Below are 8,967 nucleotides of genomic sequence, written 5' to 3'. Positions count from 1 at the left end.
CTGTTTTCAAGTGCTGGCGCTGCTACAGACCTGCCACATACAGACAAAGTAAAGCCCCTATACTAGTCTCCTCGTTTCAGCTGTAACAGTTATTTTGTCCGTTTGATGACAGTGTAAAGCACATGAAATAGAATGGTTATTTCCAGAGTTGTGATTATGCCCAATTAACAGTAATTATTACTGTTAAACCATCTCCTCAAAGTTTGTAATCAGCTGCAGCTAACAATGGTTTTAATATTTAAGGTACCGTCTTCAGCTTAGAATTTTTTACCCCATATTAAAGAAAACCAAGATTTAACAAGGGTTGGCACTCACACCACAACTTTATTTTAAAATGGTCCCTATGTCTTAAAGAAATCTGACTAACCTGCTGAAGGAACAAGGCTAGAAGGAACAATCTAGTGCTGATTCAGTGGAATTTTTATTATGTCACCCAAGTGCTTCACAAACTTTAATGAATTGTTCTCTGTGCTCTTTTGAGGAAGGAAATATTATACTTTGCATTATACTTAAAGGAAATCATAAAGACTGTAAAGCCCAAGCATTGCAATGTATTTAGTGACTTCTAAGGGTCTGAGTTTCTGACTGCTCAATTCTAGGTTTAGGTTCCAGGAATACTGTATTTTTTGCAGTTCCTCTTTCTAAGGAGTTATCTTCTTAAGTATAACAAATACCTAATTCTTTGTTGCTGAACTAGGACTCCTGATTGAAGAAAAAAAAAAACCCAACTTATAAGTCACTAATATATTGAGAAGTAACTTACATAATCTCTCCTACATCTGTTTGACCACAGATCAAGAAAGAACCAACTACATATTAGTCTCATCTTGCCTGATGTTTGTGGACTCACAATCCTGTTGTTCACACACATTGTTCCTTCAGAGATGCATTCTCTCTGCAGACTGCTGAGTTTGAGCTGTAGAAGAAACAGGAGTAGTTTGCATTATCACACAGCATCCACTGCTGATTTGTAATGTTTTACTCATATCTGTGCATGCATTCCTCAGCTAGCAGCATACCAAGGAAAATTATCAAATCTCTTTGATCTCAGCAGCGTGCCTTTAAAAATTGGAAGCATTTAGTGATTAAGTTCTACATCTCCCACACTGAGAAGAGAATTAGAAGTGGCCCAGGCAAGTAGAAAATTCCCATTACTTTATGGAAAAAGTGCATTATTTTCACTGTTACTCAACCACAACAAAAGTTAACAATAGAAAAAAAAAATCATAGGATCATAGATACATATTGACATGTTTATCAATATGTAACACCTTTATGACATAGGGCTTTTAAAAAATTTAGTCTCAAGGTATTCTTTTCCTTTAATAACACAGATAAGCTGCTTTGGGGAAAAAATCCAAAACAGCAAACTCTATCCATTAAAGAAAATTCCCTCCTACTACGTGGCTGTCTCCATGTGCTGGTCTTTGATGGGAATTAGTCATTTTCTCTCTCACACACTCCTTCAGTTACAGAAAGGGAGAAGATGAGCTCTGCAGTCATAAACCCTGAGACAGCAGAAGGAATGATACAGTGCAGTGTTATTAGTCTGATGGGTTTGGTTTTCTGCCCAGAAATGCATGGGAGTATGGCTTGGGGGAGAGGTGAAGACTGTATGTCTAAAGGGTATCAGGAACTTTGAGGGTCCTCTAAAACAAGGATATCATGGGACTTACGATGGTTGGCAGCTTAAAATTAGATGTTTCTTCTTTTCAAGGGAAGAACTGTAGCCTGCTGAAAAGCACTCTGGCATCAAAGAATAAAATCCCTATGCTCAAAGGTAAGCTTTATTCCTTTTCCTCATCAGGCTCTGTGCTAGCCATCTTCCTTTGCTCAGCATTTCTTCATCATAACAGTTCCGAAAACAACTTACTATGGAAAAAAACCCACCACCTGTGTTTGAAGCACTTACTTCCTGAGGCACACGTCCCTCTGATGAATGGTAAAGCTTCACATTTGATGAGACATGATTTCATTTCAGGTACTATGGCATACTTTATTTCCTCTGCTAGCTAGGGATTTGTAACAATACAGCAACCTCAAAAACCATTCCAAAGGATACTTGGGTGTGATTAGGTCTCCTAAGTTAACTGCAGTATCATCTCCATGGGAACTTCTAGCAGGTAGAACTGTGAGTCCTTATCAGTAAGGATTAAAAACAGGGTCCAGAAGGACTCATCTGGATTGATTTCTGAGATGCAGAGATGGGCAGCAATGCATGGTACAGGTAATTATTATTGTAAGGTGATGTAGCTTTGCCATGTTTGAGGTAAAAGGAAAGCTGAGGACTGGGAGTAATCCTGGAAGACAATACTTTCTAGTGTTTTTTGTTCATTTGGGGTTTTTTAAGTCCTTAGAAGAAACCGCCATGTTTTCCATTTGCCTAATTAACTGTAGTTAAAAACAAATTATGCTTTATAATACATAACTAGAAGTGTTTGACAAGACTTGTTTGTTCTTTGGTCAAAAGAAAGAACTCTTGAATCTCTTGGAATTCACCAGTTTCAGGTAACTGATGATACACTTTAGTCCTCGGTACAGAGGCTGTTAAGTTAGAAACGCCCTAATGACACAGTGGTCTCCCACCTGAAACAGAAGGTTCTTCCCTGAAATACTCTTCTCACAAAACCCGTTTATGTTCATCACTGCCTTTTGAAGCCGCAGCTACTCAGCCTCACTCCACAGAGGCTGCTGTATTCAGAACTAGAATATTCCGTGGTAGGATACACAATTTCGGACAGGCATCTGGATCCTCCACTGCTGTTGTGACAGCACTTCAGAAGGCGACAACGCGCCCCGTGTCAACACAAAGTCCCGACAGCTTCCCCAGACTCGTGGCCGCGGTGATGGCGAGCAGGGGCCAGGCGCGCTGCCTGCCCGGTACTGTCCCTTCGAGGGCCGGGCTCCGGCAGGGGAGATGTGTCAGTGCTGCCGGGGAGCCGCACGGCTCCCGCAGCCGCCACCGGGGAAGCGACAGAGGCGATAGGAGCAACGGGCACGACAGGCGCGATAGGCCGGGGGGGAAGGGGGCCGGGCTGAAGCAGGCGCGCGCCCCGCCCCGCCCCGCCGGCGGCCCCGCGGCTAGCGCGAGGCGGCAAAACACCTCAGGGTAGGCGGGCGGCTCCGCTCGGCCTCCCCGCGCTCATTCAGGGGGGGTGACGTCACGCGCGTCACGTGCGGCCGCGCGTCAGGCCGCGCGCGGGCCCCCGCTCCGCCAATCTGCGGCCGCTGGTGCCGGCCGAGCGCGTCGTTCCGCGCGGCGCCGCTGACCAATCCTCTCCCGCCGGCGGAGGAGGGACTTCCGCCGGGAGCCGGAAGCGGGTCTCTCATGCGAGCGGGTGGTTGAGTCTCGGCTCGGAGACGTTTCGGGCCCCGTGAGCCGCCGCCGCCGCTTCCTCCTCCGCGACCCCCCCTCCCCGCTCTGCTGCCGCCGCCCGCTCCTCCTCCCGCCCCCCGCCCCCCTCTCCGCTCTCCTCCTCCTGGCATCCGGCGGCGGCGAGGCCCCGGCGGCGGCGGCGGCGCAGCGAGAGGCCCCGGTGCAAGCGGAAAGCCCGGCAGGAGCGAGAGGCCCCGACACCAGCGGATACTTCCCCCGCCGTCCCCCGTGCCCGTCTGTCTGCTTCCCGTCGAGGCCTGTCCCGAGGGCGGCGGCTGCTGCTGGTGACAGGTGAGTGCGAGGGGCTTCCCGGGGCCCGCGCCCTCCCGGCGGCGGCGCCCGCCTGGAACTCTCCTCCGTCTTTCCACTTTCATCTCCCTGTGTGAGGGGGAATGGCGGGGCTAGACTGGGAGAGACACCCCACCCGTTCCGCCATCCCCCTCTCACCGGGGAGGCGGCCGGAGCCGCCATCTTCCCACCCGAGGCGGTTCCCGGGGGAGAGGTAGGAGGGAGGAGGAGGGATCCCGGCTCGGGGCCTCCATGGTGGCGGGGGGCAGGGCAGGTTGCCGGGCTGGGCCGCCGGGGCCGCTTCCGCAGCATGGCCTCACCGAGTAGTGCTCACTGCTCCGGCCCCGATCGGTGCCGGGCTGGGGCCGAGTGAGCTTTGCCCCTCCGAGCCAGTTTGGTATTGCCGCGGATCCTCTTTGGCAGGGGCTGCGTGCGCCTTGGTGGCGGCAGGGAAGGGACACGAGGGCTGTGAGAGCAGAGCTGAAACACCGGCTGTACGGTGCTTGCTGGCGGGGGAGCCGCGACCCCCTCGCCGATCGCTCCCGGCAGAGGGGGAACAGCCCTGACTTCCTTTGAGAGCCGTGTCCCGAGTCGGTTAATGGGGTGTGTAGGTGCTAGCGGGCCAGCTGGTTAGGAAACAAGACTTCGAAAAGCAGCCACCACGCGAACGGTGTTTTCCCTCTAGGATTTTGTTGTTGTTGGGCCTTTGCTGGCTGCTTCAGCTGAGTTGTTGTCACTCTCAGTTTCAGTTTGTGCAGATGCTCAGAATTACTACGTAGCTTTGTCCACAGTTTAAACAGATGTGCACTTGCCAGGCAATGTTGTACATGATTCCTGTGTGGCAGATAAGTATAATTATTTCTATTCTGCAGGTAAGGGAATTGAGGCAAAGTGGTTAAGACTTGCCTGTGGCCACAGAGAGAGAGCTGGTTTCAAAACCACTGTTTAAACTTGAGTCACGGTTGGGGTAAAACCATGGAAATTCTGGCTTCCGATCCTGCATCTTGTCTCTGGCCTAGTTTCGTTGGCCTCAGTCTGAAACCTTAGTAAAATGGGAGTAGGAACCTTTCTGAAATACTGCCCCAGGATCGCTATTGAAAGGCTTTAACCGTTCATGTGGTTTAAGTTTCATGTCAAACTTATCCTTTTTTTACGGATTTAATACATTTTCAAAGGTCAGAGCTGTGTTCTTAAACTTGCTGGGATTTCACAACTCCAGGATTTTGATTCCAATCTGGTTACTGTTTTTATCAGTTGAACTTTCACTTGTTTCCTGCTAACTTGTAAGCATTTCTTCAAGTTAATTCCTGAGATAGGAAGCTAATCAGCTTAGTCACTCTGCCTAGTAGAAGAAAATGGTTATTTTCTAATTTTTTATTATTTCCTGTGGGAAATGGAGGAGAAAAGTAGTTGTGAGGCCTGATAAAGCGCATACAGAGAACAGTATGTGTTTTGTATGTTTATAGGAGTTTTATTCTTCTAGGTGTGTTGTCATTTGTATGTGCATAGTATTTATATGGAAGCTACTGCATAAAAGTTACTCTTACGTTTAATTTTGTTTTTTCTTTTACAAAAAAAAAGTAAATCCAAACAAAACAACCAAACAACAAAACCCAAACCAAAGGCAACTTACTCAAACAGATTTGCATAAATGAATTAATAGAAAACATCTGACCTCTTAGATGTTCCTAAATAAGTGATTGTATGTTTTCATGGTATGTAATTGGGTCTTTAGGTGCACACAATGTTCTGGGTTAGATTGATTTGTTTCCCTTGTAATTATTTCTATTTTTTCAAGTGTTTACACACAAATGCCTTAAGGGAATAAAGGTGTTAGCTCGAGTGTGTTCTGCCTTAGTTGCTTTTTATGCTTGCTCTAATACAAATAAACACATAGAAGGTATGGATGACTGAGAGGTGTATACATACATTGTTTAGATGTGTGACTAGAATTTCAGTCTGCTTCAGTACAAAGATAGAAGGTCTAGAACTGGAGGCAGTTGTGAGGGCTTTGGGATTTTCGTGGGGTGTTTTTCTAGTTTCTTTTTGAGACATGCAGTAACCATGTAGGCACTTTCTGGCACTGATGTTTTACTTGAACAGTTTGAAATTAACTACTTGGTGTATTTTTCTGAAATGTAAACTGCATACAATTAGGTTTGCCTAATCTACATGTTCTGTGGAGGTCTGCTGCTGTGCTCAAGTCTCATATCTAGCAATGGCTTTGGCTTTAAATCAGTTGTGAGCTTAATTGGCATGGTAATATAAACTCTTTGTTAAATATTTATTACATTACCTCACAAAATTCACAGAACAGACACAGAAAAGGCATGTTTGTGGTCAGGGTGCATGACAAATCTAAAGTGACAGCTGAAAGGTAGCAAGAAAGGGGTTATAAAGAACAAAGTAATGAGGTGTAGATGTGTTTCATCAGTTTATTTTTTTAGACTAGGTGGATTTTTGTCCCTTCAGCACTATTAATGTTTAATTCTATGGTGCCTGTATATATTCATCAGAGATTCATGTTCTTGTAAATTAACAGGTAAGGTAAACGAATAAGCATGTAGAGCACTTGACTTGTCTTTTCTTGTGCCTGTGTTGGAAGGAGCAGCCTTATTGATTCTCTTCAAGAAGAGCATTCTTGTCTTGGAGATGTTCTGCGAAGGAAGGTGCAAAGGTGGCTGTAGAGGTAGCTAACAAACGTGTCAAGAAGGGGTGTTGCTGGCACAGAGAAAAAGGCAGAAGAGACCAGATGAAGAAAGCATAAAGAGACATAGTTTCAATACTGGAGAATATCAAGCTTTAGGATGATTTAGTGATTTCCCCCCCTCCCCCTTTGTGTGAGTGCACATGTGCACGCACACATGTGAGGAGCTGTTATGTTCATTAAGCCAATGTCAGAAATGGGGTTTACATAGTGGTGTGTTCCTTGAAGCATTTACTAGCAAAATACATTTTTAGTCAGCAAGTTTGTTTAACTCCTAGAAAGAGCTATATAAAATAAGCTTTGGCTGCATTTATTCTTGTATGTAATAATACTAAACTAATGTGAGTATTACAAGTGTCTTGTATTTGCATTCAGAATGGGCACACAGGTATGAGTAGGAAAGGAAGGATGTTACAAAACAGGACGTTGTAAGGAAGAAAATTAACCCCTCCCCTGCAGTTTTGAAAGAGGCAATAGTATGTGGAGAACTGCATAGAAGCAGAGAGTAAAAGCTACTTTTGTAGTAAAGTCCCTGGATATGTATTTGAGCAACATTGTTCCCAAAGCAAGGCATAGGTATATTGAAACTACTACTGTTGGTTTAGTCCATATAAAACACAATCTAGACAGGTAGATTTCGCCATGTAACCCAGTCATTAAATTAGGGAGGAGAAAGTGATGTAAAAATTAAAGTTTGAAATAATGCTACTTTTGTGTGATACCTTTAAAAAAAAACCAAAAACACGCACACATGCACCCTCTTCCCCCCCTGAACTAGTAATACACTTTTTACAACATTTTCAGCTGGTACCTTTGATATACAGTTGTGAACTAATGTTTTAAGGAAGTTCTGTTTTCTTTCCCCTATGCTTTAATTCCTCTGTGCTAACTCAAGGCAGGCTAGTGTGTTACAACAGTTAAACGCAAAATCAAGAATACTTCTGAAGGACTTTTTCTGAATATAAAAGCTCTGTGATATTTCACTTGGTCAATAAAAGTAATTTGGTGATGTAAATACTGGATAATTGAAGAAGTGCTATTCTAACAATCTAGTTTTTTTTCTCTTTAACTGTATGGTTTAGACTGTTGCATGGTAAAAGTGTTACCTAAAACCAGCAAGCTTGAGGGCCTTGTTAGAAATGGGAAACTAAAAGCTGATTTCTGTACTACCCATTCATTTAACGTAGTCAAGTCCCACAAAGTAATGCAAGAAACAAGTTCTGTTAATTAATTCATAACTGATGTTTCTTAAATTTTGGTCATGCGATAGAGCCGAGGGTTTGTAATCCTTTTTTTCACTGGGCTTTCATGTTTGTGTGTTCTGTGTGTATGTTGCTCTTACATACACTTTCTAAATGGGGTGTTCCCCTCTCTGTTAGGAAGCAGGCTACAGAGTCATACCTACAGACAACAGAGGTACGTTGGAGTACTTAAATTAGGTGTGACTGTAATACAGCCTAATTGTGCCATTAGGATAGCCAAGACAGTGGTCGTTCTGTGATGTGTGCTGCTGCAGGTATTTTGTGTCTGGGTATGTGTTTCAGGAACAGCAATTAACTCCAAAATTGGAAGCCTGACAGAGGTTACTAATATGTGGCTAGTTACTTGGCCTAGAACATTGCAGGGAATGGGGGAAACGCTGTTTTGACGCCCTGATGAATCACCAATTTCTTTGAGCCTTAATCTTTTCTAACGCTCATTTGCCATGGAGGGCTGGGCTATGCATATTATGGATCCTGTCAGTCCAGCTCCTTAATGGGTAGTTGAATGATGTAATACAAAAGGAATCAGTCGTTCATAAGCTGAATGGATTGCCACCTCTGCACTTCTAGCAGCTCTGTTGTTATTCACAAAAGGCTGTTGGCATGTAAGGAGCTGGTGTCCCTGGGAGTATATCCTACAGTAAAGGTTTATTCTGGATTGTCTTTCTGGCCATCTAGAGTTCATGGGTATTTTGAGTTCATGTATTTAAGGAAGTAACTATACACAGCTTCTAGTTCTGGACTGTTGCACATACAGATAGATAGAAACATAGATGCCTATAGATACATATAGACATCTGTCTGGCATGGTAGTTTATAGTGATTTAGGCCCAGATTTGATTTATCTGATTGGGGTTCCTTCCTAAAATGACTATCATTTTCACTATTGATAATAGCAAACACTGGCAATACAGACTTTGGAAATTACACCTTTAGATGCTACCTGTAGTTCACATGGGTCTTGTTCAGGAATATCCTGAGCTTTGAATGTAGTTGTCAAACGTATGTATTTTTATCTAGAGCTTGTGCTGGGCTTTTTGCAAATCTAAATATTGTATTGCTTAATCGTGCTTTTAGATTTCTTGTATTTTCATGTACAAGTTGCGCAAAAGTATCAGAACAGGTATTTGCTTAGATTCTTCCTCATACTGGCCCTTCCCTGCTACCTTCTGGAAATAAACAACAGTGATGAGTATTAATAGTTTATTGATGGTATTCATAAGGCAGGCTTCCATCTGTCTTGGTAATGGAGTTAGAAACTGCAAAAAAAAAGTTGTTACAGAAGTTACTCTACTAAAATGTTTCTGTGTATTTCTAGGAAGACCTAATGCTCT

At 44.1% G+C, this 8,967-nt stretch overlaps 1 protein-coding gene across 2 annotated transcripts in view; it reads left to right on the top strand.

Moving 5' to 3' along the window:
* Positions 1–3,480: 3,480 nt before the first annotated feature.
* The window catches only part of LARP4B (La ribonucleoprotein 4B), a 56,686-nt gene continuing 51,199 nt past the window's right edge, over positions 3,481–8,967 (top strand). For both annotated transcript variants that reach the window (XM_034062083.1, XM_034062077.1), the window contains exon 1: positions 3,481–3,667. The gene's annotated coding sequence lies outside the window, so the exon portion shown is untranslated. The remainder of the gene's footprint in view (positions 3,668–8,967) is intronic.

The sequence above is a fragment of the Melopsittacus undulatus genome, chromosome 1 (genome assembly GCF_012275295.1).
Source record: "Melopsittacus undulatus isolate bMelUnd1 chromosome 1, bMelUnd1.mat.Z, whole genome shotgun sequence".
NCBI lineage: Eukaryota > Metazoa > Chordata > Aves > Psittaciformes > Psittaculidae > Melopsittacus > Melopsittacus undulatus.
The sequence above is the reverse complement of the archived record's forward strand: the minus strand, read 5'-3'. Positions and strand labels throughout refer to the sequence as shown.